General features: G+C 41.5%; 1 protein-coding gene across 1 annotated transcript in view; it reads left to right on the top strand.

The window, feature by feature from the left end:
• Positions 1 to 1,598: 1,598 nt before the first annotated feature.
• Positions 1,599 to 10,302, top strand: part of LOC121553231 (cadherin-23-like) — a 511,998-nt gene continuing 503,294 nt past the window's right edge. Inside the window, exon 1 of the mRNA XM_045211458.1 lies at positions 1,599 to 1,866. The gene's annotated coding sequence lies outside the window, so the exon portion shown is untranslated. The remainder of the gene's footprint in view (positions 1,867 to 10,302) is intronic.

Raw genomic sequence — 10,302 nt, 5'->3', positions numbered from 1 at the left:
GAAGCCCTCCTGTTCTCCACTCATTACCTGTATTAACTGCACCTGTTTGAACTCGTCACCTGTATAAAAGACACCTGTCCACACACTCAATCAAACAGACTCCAACCTCTCCACAATGGCCAAGACCAGAGAGCTGTGTAAGGACATCAGGGATAAAATTGTAGACCTGCACAAGGTTGGGATGGGCTACAGGACAATAGGCAAGCAGTTTGGTGAGAAGGCAACAACTGTTGGCGCAATTATTAGAAAATGGAAGAAGTTCAAGATGACGGTCAATCACCCTCGGTCTGGGGCTCCATGCAAGATCTCACGTCGTGGGGCATCAATGATCATGAGGAAGGTGAGGGATCAGCCCAGAACTACACGGCAGGACCTGGTCAATGACCTGAAGAGAGCTGGGACCACAGTCTCAAAGAAAACCATTAGTAACACACTACGCCGTCATGGATTAAAATCCTGCAGCACACGCAAGGTCCCCCTGCTCAAGCCAGCGCATGTCCAGGCCCGTCTGAAGTTTGCCAATGACCATCTGGTTGATCCAGAGGAGGGATGGGAGAAGGTCATGTGGTCTGATGAGACAAAAATAGAGCTTTTTGGTCTAAACTCCACTCGCCGTGTTTGGAGGAAGAAGAAGGATGAGTACAACCCCAAGAACACCATCCCAACCGTGAAGCATGGAGGTGAAAATATCATTCTTTGGGGGTACTTTTCTGCAAAGGGGACAGGACGACTGCACCGCATTGAGGGGAGGATGGATGGGGCCATGTATCGCGAGATCTTGGCCAACAACCTCCTTCCCTCAGTAAGAGCATTGAAGATGGGTCGTGGCTGGGCATTCCAGCATGACAACGACCCGAAACACACAGCCAGGGCAACTAAGGAGTGGCTCCGTAAGAAGCATCTCAAGGTTATGGAGTGGCCTAGCCAGTCTCCAGACCTGAACCCAATAGAAAATCTTTGGAGGGAGCTGAAAGTCCATATTGCCCAGCGACAGGCCCGAAACCTGAAGGATCTGGAGAAGGTAGGGAGGAGTGGGCCAAAATCCCTGCTGCAGTGTGTGCAAACCTGGTCAAGACCTACAGGAAACGTATGATCTCTGTAATTGCAAACAAAGGTTTCTGTACCAAATATTAAGTTCTGCTTTTCTGATGTATCAAATACTTATGTCATGCAATAAAATGCAAATTAATTACTTAAAAATCATACAATGTGATTTTCTGGATTTTTGTTTTAGATTCCGTCTCTCACAGTTGAAGTGTACCTATGCTAAAAATTACAGACCTCTACATGCTTTGTAAGTAGGAAAACCTGCTAAATCGGCAGTGTATCAAATACTTGTTCTCCCCACTGTACATGCCAGAATTCCCCGAGTTGCCTTATTACTGTTATAAACTGGTTACCAACTTAATTAAAACAGTAATTGGTACATGGTCTGCTATACCACGGCTTTTAGCCAATTAGCATCCAGGGCTCAAACCACCAGTTTATAATATGCTACAACACAGGGAGAAGCAAAACGGGAGTTGGTGCAAGAAAAAAGTAAAGGGCAAGTACGCACTGAACAGGGCAGCGCGTGTCAGAATTTGCCGTAGCCTACATTGAGGTGAAGTTGAAGTGGAGAACAGTCAGAGCCAAGAGGCGAAATTTTCGACTGGAGGTGTTGAGAGGGAGAGAAGAAGAGAGAGAGAGGGAGAGAGAGAGAGACAGAGAGAGAGAGACAGAGAGACAGAGACAGAGACAGAGACAGAGAGAAAGGAGCGTAAATAAGTAGCCTACCTATAGCCTTTACCTCGTAACGCATCACAGCAGGACCGTCGATCGAATCTCAAGGCACTTAGCCCCGACAGACACGGACGAACAAGGCAGGTAAGATTAGATGATGAAGATGTGATAATTAACTATATTTGGTTGTGTAAAAGCAATCGCAGTATAGAGCAATGAGCACAATGAATTGAATAACTGATACTTTGATGCGTTTTGTGTGCTGTGTCACCTAACCGATTGATCGAGGGTAGCCTATAGCCAAGTTTTTAGGCTACTTGGCTGCTTATTTCTGGAGATGCTTACTAGTAGGCAGGGCAAACCCGTTTTGGTGATTTCTGGTATATCATCAAAATCAATCAATCGCAGCACATTTTTGGACTCATTTAGCAGTTTTTACCAGATTAAGTACAATACCATTGGAAATTAATGCTGAAAGTTAAATGTATGTTCCTAAAACTTCTGTTGAAAATGATGCTGTCGCTGTTTCCTGTTGACAAGACATTTTGATAAATAGCCCAATGTAAAAACACAGTTTGAAAGTGTCGAAATCAATAACCAATATGCAGAAACAGTTCGTGATATATTGAAAATATAAACATAAAATGTACTATCAACACATACATGTGCAACAATAGTGTTTATATTACTTATAAACTGCACAAGCACCAAAAACCCTGTTGTTTTGACAAGTGGCAATAAATGACATATCGATTAGGGGGAAAATCAGGTTGTACGCGCTGTTGAAACTAACACAACTTAAAAACCACATGGAAACTGGATATATGTTTTATGTCACTGAACAACCTGATGAGGACAGTTATATTTTGGAGTGATGCATTTTGATTTGGGGGTCGCCAAAAGGGAAAGAGAAACGCAACACTTATTTGTCAATCACTCATATTGATATTACCTTGAAATCAATTGCGCGAGAGGGGGGAGATGAGGTTGCACGTCCAGTTAAAATTATTAAACACAGCTCAAAACCACACGGAATCTGGTAATAGTGTGTACATCACTGGTTTGAGGACAATTTGTAGATGACAGCTCAACATTTTGAAGTGTTAAGTGCAACGCAACACTTTTTGTTAATCACTTTAATCAATATATCGCTGAAATCAATAGAATAGTGAGCAAACGTTTGTGATGTAGCGCTGTTTAAACTAACGCTATTCAAAGGCCACATGGACACTTGGAATAACCTATACATGGTTGGTTAGATGAGAACTTGTAGAAGGCGAATATCTATATTGGAAGGTTTGATGTTGATGTCGTGATTCGTTTAAGTTACTAACAGAAAAAGTGGTCGGTTCCCTTTTCCATGATGGTAGCCTCCCGAAATAAACATCCAACCTTCCACAATATAGATATAATCCCTTTACAAGTTCTCATCTAACCAACCGTGACAACGATTGGCTGCTATTTAATTGGGAGTTTGACTGTCAAATCCATTAATTGGTGTGTGGCCAGCGACTTTTATAGAGAGACCCCACGAATATTCCGTGCAGTTTCCTGGCCATTTCATTAACTCCACGTTCAAGTCCTGCGTATTCCAGCGCGTGTGACAATCAACGGTACAAAACCAAAGATATTGATCTGTTTTAAGCAAGCAATCTTATGTCATTGTGATTACTATAAATGTGTATACTAACATCACCAATCGGAGGTAAAAAGGATGTGTAATTCCACTCAATTGTATGGGGTGAAAATGCAAGCTTGTGTAAGGTAGTATCACAAACTGTCCACCTTAGGACAATTAGAGCAATATACAACATGTAATATGGCAAAATCATTCAACATGTCAATTTAAGATGATAGTATAAGTTGCCCATTCACAAACTATTGCGACAATGACATCTATTTCTCACTCATTTAACCATTTAGAGCAGTGTTTTGTAAGGGGGCCACTTTGGGTTGAGACAATCATTCAGAGGTCCGCACAGATCTTTAATTTGTTGTACTTTTTCTTCCAATATTATCAATTATCAATTGAGAGCAAATTCAGAGCAATAGAGCACATGCAATTGATTTGATGTACAGCACATCATAAATATATACATACACAAATAGGCTGCATCACATGTATAAGACCCATATGAAGGGTTACTTCAGTAGTTGGATGAGTGAAAATGTCCCTTCTGCTCCTTGACTGAATTCATTCTAAATGTATAGTCTGTTGATGCTATCCTTCTGAGGCAATCCAGGTGTGCATTGGTCAGTCTGTTTCTCTGTTTTTGTTTCGCAATGTTCATTGTTGAAAATGTTGCTTCACGTGAATAAATGCTGACAAAAAATGTCACCTTTTGCACACCCTGCTTCAGAAGTGGATACTGTGTCTGACACAAGGCTCCAGAAATGGGTAACACCTGATCTTAGTTCATCTTGCAGTGTGTCATTTGCCTGCAGCTCCACTATCTCACTCTCTATTCCAGCACGGTCAGGACAGAGGGCTGTGATGACTGGGGTCAGATATGACACTGGCACATGAAAGGGGTTCTCAATTAAGTTGAAAAACTCTTTGTACTCCATGATATCCTTGAATCTTGACTCAAACTCCAATTTCAACTCTTCCAACACACGCACAAATGCATAATAGCTAAAATGTTGCAGGATGTCTGGGTTGGATATGGTGACTGCTCTGAGTTTTGGGAAATGAACAAACTGTCTGTCAGGTATGAACAGTGTGGTGATTTTATTTTGAAATGCTGTGACCACACACAGCATTTTGACCAGAGTTTTAGCTTTCCCTTGGAGCTGGAGATTCACCATGTTCAGGTGGCAGGTGATGTCAGTTAAAAAAGCCAGCTTTAATATCCACTGTGGAACATCCAGCTCTGGCTCCTATCTCCCCTTGCTTGCAACAAATTCACGGATTTGAGGGAGGAGAGAGAGAAATCTTTCCAAAACTCTGCCACGAGACAGCCATCTCAACTCATTGTGAAATATCAAGTCACCGTATTCTGTCTGGTATTCCTCCAGCAACTCACGGAATTGCCGGTGATTCAGTAATAATGTTCACCAAGCGCACGACTTGCTGCATCACATTCTGTAAGTCACAGTCTTTGAGTTTAGCCACAAGTGCTTCCTGATGAATGATGCAATGAAACGTAACAAATTCAGGAATATCCTCTCTCTTTCTCATCAGGCCTATGAGTCCCTTCTCCTTCCCTCGCATGTTTGGGGCGCTGTCAGTGCACACAGATGCCAGATTTGGCCAGTCAATATTATTATCAGCAAAAAATGTAACAAGGGCTTTCAGAATATCCTCTCCTTGTGTTTGTCCCTGAAGGGGCAGTAAACATAAAAGTTCCTCTCTGAACGATTCGTTTTGAGGGAAGCGCACCCAAACACATAATTGGGCAATGTCACTTACATCAGTGCTTTCGTTAAGCGCAATACTAAAACACGGCGCCACAGATATGTCAGTAATCACTTGTTTACCGATGTCCTCGCCAATGTCTTCTATGCATCTTGTTATGGTCGAGTGTGAGAGTTACAATCCCTTAATTTGCTTTAAAATAGCTTCCTTGTTTGTGAAATCAGCATACAATATTTCGGCTGAGGCCAAAAAACATTATTTGACAATCTCCGCATCTGTGAAGGACTTCTTGTTTCTTGCGAGTATCCAAGCAATCTCATATGTTGCCTCTATCATTTTCTCTGCAACAGTGCTAGATCTGTCCATCATTTGTTGTTGTCCTTTGAGCTGTCCTTTGAGTTGTGCTATTTTGTTGTTTCTGAGGTTGCTTTGTGGCTGATATGTTTTGTCAAAGTGGGCATGGTGTGACTGGAAATGTTGCTCTAAATTAGCTTGTTTAAAACAATTGACTGCCTTAAAAACATATTTGAAAGAACACAGTAGCCTAGCCTATATAATAATATAATAATAATATGCCTTTTAGCAGACGCTTTTATCCAAAGCGACTTACAGTCATGTGTGCATACATTTATACAGTGAGGGAAAAAAGTATTTGATCCCCTGCTGATTTTGTACGTTTGCCCACTGACAAAGAAATGATCAGTCTATAATTTTAATGGTAGGTTTATTTGAACAGTGAGAGAGAGAATAACAACAACAAAATCCAGAAAAAAACATTTCAAAAATGTTATAAATTGATTTGCATTTTAATGAGGGAAATAAGTATTTGACCCCCTCTCAATCAGAAAGATTTCTGTCTCCCAGGTGTCTTTTATACAGGTAACGAGCTGAAATTAGGAGCACACTCTTAAAGGGAGTGCTCCTAATCTCAGCTTGTTACCTGTATAAAAGACACCTGTCCACAGAAGCAATTAATCAATCAGATTCCAAACTCTCCACCATGGCCAAGACCAAAGAGCTCTCCAAGGATGTCAGGGACAAGATTGTAGACCTACACAAGGCTGGAATGGGCTAAAAGACCATCGCCAAGCAGCTTGGTGAGAAGGTGACAACAGTTGTTGCGATTATTCGCAAATGGAAGAAACACAAAATAACTGTTTATCTCCCTAGGCCTGCGGCTCCATGCAAGATCTCACCTCGTGGAGTTGCAATGATCATGAGAACAGTGAGGAATCAGCCCAGAACTACACGGGAGGATCTTGTCAATGATCTCAAGGCAGCTGGGACCATAGTCACCAAGAAAACAATTGGTAACACACTACGCCGTGAAGGACTGAAATCCTGCAGCGCCCGCAAGGTCCCCCTGCTCAAGAAGGCACATATACAGGGCTGTCTGAAGTTTGCCAATGAACATCTGAATGATTCAGAGGAGATCTGGGTGAAAGTGTTGTGATCAGATGAGACCAAAATCGAGCTCTTTGGCATCAACTCAACTCGCCGTGTTTGGAGGAGGAGGAATGCTGCCTATGACCCCAAGAACACCATCCCCACCATCAAACATGGAGGTGGAAACATTATGCTTTGGGGGTGTTTTTCTGCTAAGGGGACAGGACAACTTCACCACATCAAAGGGACAATGGACGGGGCCATGTACCGTCAAATCTTGGGTGAGAACCTCCTTCCCTCAGCCAGGGTATTGAAAATGGGTTGTGGATGGGTATTCCAGCATGACAATGACCCAAAACACACGGCCAAGGCAACAAAGGAGTGGCTCAAGAAGGGGCACATTAAGGTCCTGGAGTGGCCTAGCCAGTCTCCAGACCTTAATCCCATAGAAAATCTGTGGAGGCAGCTGAAGATTCGAGTTGCCAAACGTCAGTCTCGAAACCTTAATGACTTGGAGAAGATCTGCAAAGAGGAGTGGAACAAAATCCTTCCTGAGATGTGTGCAAACCTGGTGGGCAACTACAAGAAACGTCTGACTTCTGTGATTTCCAACAAGGGTTTTGCCACCAAGTACTAAGTCATGTTTTGCAGAGGGGTCAAATACTTATTTCCCTCATTAAAATGCAAATCAATTTATAACATTTTTGACATGCGTTTTTCTGGTTTTTGTTGTTGTTATTCTGTCTCTCACTGTTCAAATAAACCTACCATTAAAATTATAGACTGATCATGTCTTTGTCAGTGGGCAAACGTAGAAAATAAGCAGGGGATCAAATACTTTTTTCCCTCACTGTATATATATGGCTGGTTTATTTCAGATAGGGCGTTTGGGAAAAGTTAGGCTATAGGCTATGTACATCTTGATTCCTAGTAAAAAAAATCTTGGTATACCAAAAGTCATCTGTTCTTTCGAACGTGTATTTTTACATATATAGACATACCCTATGTGTTTTAATAAAATAATCAAGGCCTATTTGTAGGCTACTGAGCTTGTCTGATGCTTTAAGCACACTGTGATTAAATAATTAAGACACACAAATGACTCAAGGGAGCCAGAGATCAAGATAGCCTAAACAGAATAAAAAAACCTGTTCCCGAACCACCTCCTCCCGCTGCTGGCCTTTGACTGTAATAGGCTACACCAGGGGCCGGCAACCTTTTCCATTAGGGGGGCCAATTTATCTTACCATTTCTACCAATCTGCGTGCCAGTTATGATTTTCATATGCACATTTTCGTTGAACAGTTTTATTTATTTTATAATAAAGTATTTGTATCTCAAAATCATTGTCATATGATTAATAAAAATTATATCTAAATGTAAATTAAAAGTATTCAAATCTAAAAGTAACTTCTAATGCCATTGCCAACTATGTAACAATTGCCTACATAAAGCCAACAAATAAAAACATTGCAGCCTGCAGGTAGAAAATATCCTGATAAAAATTAATCACATTGGTTACGCATGGCCTGTCTGCAAGGAACTTGAAACATTGTATCAACTATCAACTTGGTCCAGCCCAAAGCTTGCTAACAAACTTGCAACATTGGATAAAACATTCTGGACCCTCAGAGTTTCCTGCACCAGTGAGCTCCAGACACACACAGCTGTATTTACTGTGTGTGTCTGGAGGGATAAGAAGCAATCAGGTAGGCCTATTTTATGACGTTTCCACCGGATCAGAGCATTAAATATTTTTTCTCCCTTTCACACAGAGTGGTTATCGAAAGGGAGAGAGATGGATTTTTTTTCTTCAAATAGGCTACATTGAGGAACTACTGTCATTCGCAATGGATGTAAAAACAGACTTTGTTTACTTGCTGTTTGAGGTGAAGAAATGTTTCATTTGAGAAGCTCCGCAGCTCATTCATGGTGGTGAGTTAAGACAATCAGAAATACTATCAGATCCCCAAATGGGCATATTTATAAGCCTACATTTGCGCACAGGCCAGGTAGCCTAGGCCTACTTATATGTGTAATCAGGTGCGCATCCTTACTCAACATTGACAGGAGCTCTCCAAACAAAACACAATGAATAAATTGACAACTCGTAAATGGAATGAAACGAACCAAAACTTGTTTCTCACAAGTGTAGCCTAGGTTGTGCGCTCAACAAACAACGTGTCCACTCGATAATGAGAACTGTAAAAGACTGTAATAATAATATATTGATTACGGTAACCAAACAAACATTGTAGATTAGAAATTATGGGAAATAACGGTAAATGTACTACTGGTGATACTGGTGTACCATCCCTGCGGCCTCCGCAATGGATTAGTCCCATGAGACAGACGTCAATCAAGACGTGCCATAAAAAAATGTTTTTTTTACAACTGCTTGACTAAGAAACTCTCAGACAACCAACAGCCTATCGACCAAACAATCGACCAGTCGACTAAATGGGGTCAGCCCTAGTTAAAATACATATACATTTGTAAACAGCCATCCACAACAACCACAATCAGTAAGGCATAAATAGCTAAATGAGAGAGCAGCAGTGCGATTCACATCAATGCGCTATGTAGATATCAATAATAAGGGATATCTGTATCGCCCAGGCGGAACAAATTTAAACCTTTTTTCAGTGCTGTCATTGAGAAAACATAAAGGTGTCAAATATTTTTCGCGCAAACATATTTTCTGAATTGAAAAGTAATCCTAGAAGTAATCATCTAGTTTTTCAAAAGTATCTGTAATCTGATTACAATGTTTTTGCTGGTAACATAATGGATTTTTTGTAATCAGTTACTTGTAATGGATTACATGTAATCTGTTACTCCCCAACCCTGACTGTAGCTTACGCAAGCAAGACTAGTGAACATTTACAGTCAATGACCAAAGCCTAACTAAATATCAGAAGCAAATACTGTCTTGCACATGCTGCTTTGGGGGTATCAGGTGGACAGATTTATCTCAGGTAGCTCCGGCAATCTAAAAGGTGCACCTGCTAGGAAGCGCCGTGTCACGCTTGCGCCATTATTTACTTATGTGTCACCTGAACGGACTGCTGTGCCATCGTTAGCGCGAGGTTCGACTGCCATTCGCCCCTGGCCTCGGATCAGCTCCACTATTGCGGCACGTTGTCGGATGAGCTGACTCCAGGGTTGCAGAGGGCCATGTGGTCCTGGTGCTATCTAGTGATATCATTATGATAGTAGTTTGGTGTAAGCAACGGATACCCTCACTCCCTGTATACTATATTTCTGGATGTATTGTGATAATGCTGAGTGACAGGTGTGGCAGAATAGCCAAGACAGGCGTTAAACCACTGTATCCAACTTCAGTCATCCAAGAGGAATTTCATGCAACATGCTGAGCATGCAAAATGCCTATAGGGTATCTCTCTTCTTTCTCTGTATCAAAGCCTTTGAACTTCTATATTGCTGTATGTACTTCTGTATTGCTGGGCCAATGTGCTGAATGATATTGCACTGAACTCACTGCCTGTAACAGCTCTCTGCTTTCGCGTCACAAGCCTAAATACTGCGGTTGGCCAGTGCAGGAAATGTTGGAGTTGGAATTCCAAGTCTTATTGCTTTACTGCCACCCTATACTGAGGGGCCATACAGCCATAGCAGACAACCATCTCCAAGACGATTTGGGATTAATTTACACACACAGACACACACACACACACTCTACGACATTATCTTAATCCCTTCCATTCAATATCTGTCCAGTGACACAATATAATTTAAAGTGCTGCTGCTCATTTGTTTTCTGCTTATCGTAGAAATGAGCGTAGGAGAAAGAAACATTAGCTTGTTGTGTATCG

This window comes from Coregonus clupeaformis, chromosome 37 (assembly GCF_020615455.1).
Source record: "Coregonus clupeaformis isolate EN_2021a chromosome 37, ASM2061545v1, whole genome shotgun sequence".
Classification (NCBI taxonomy): Eukaryota; Metazoa; Chordata; class Actinopteri; order Salmoniformes; family Salmonidae; genus Coregonus; species Coregonus clupeaformis.
The sequence above is the reverse complement of the archived record's forward strand: the minus strand, read 5'-3'. Positions and strand labels throughout refer to the sequence as shown.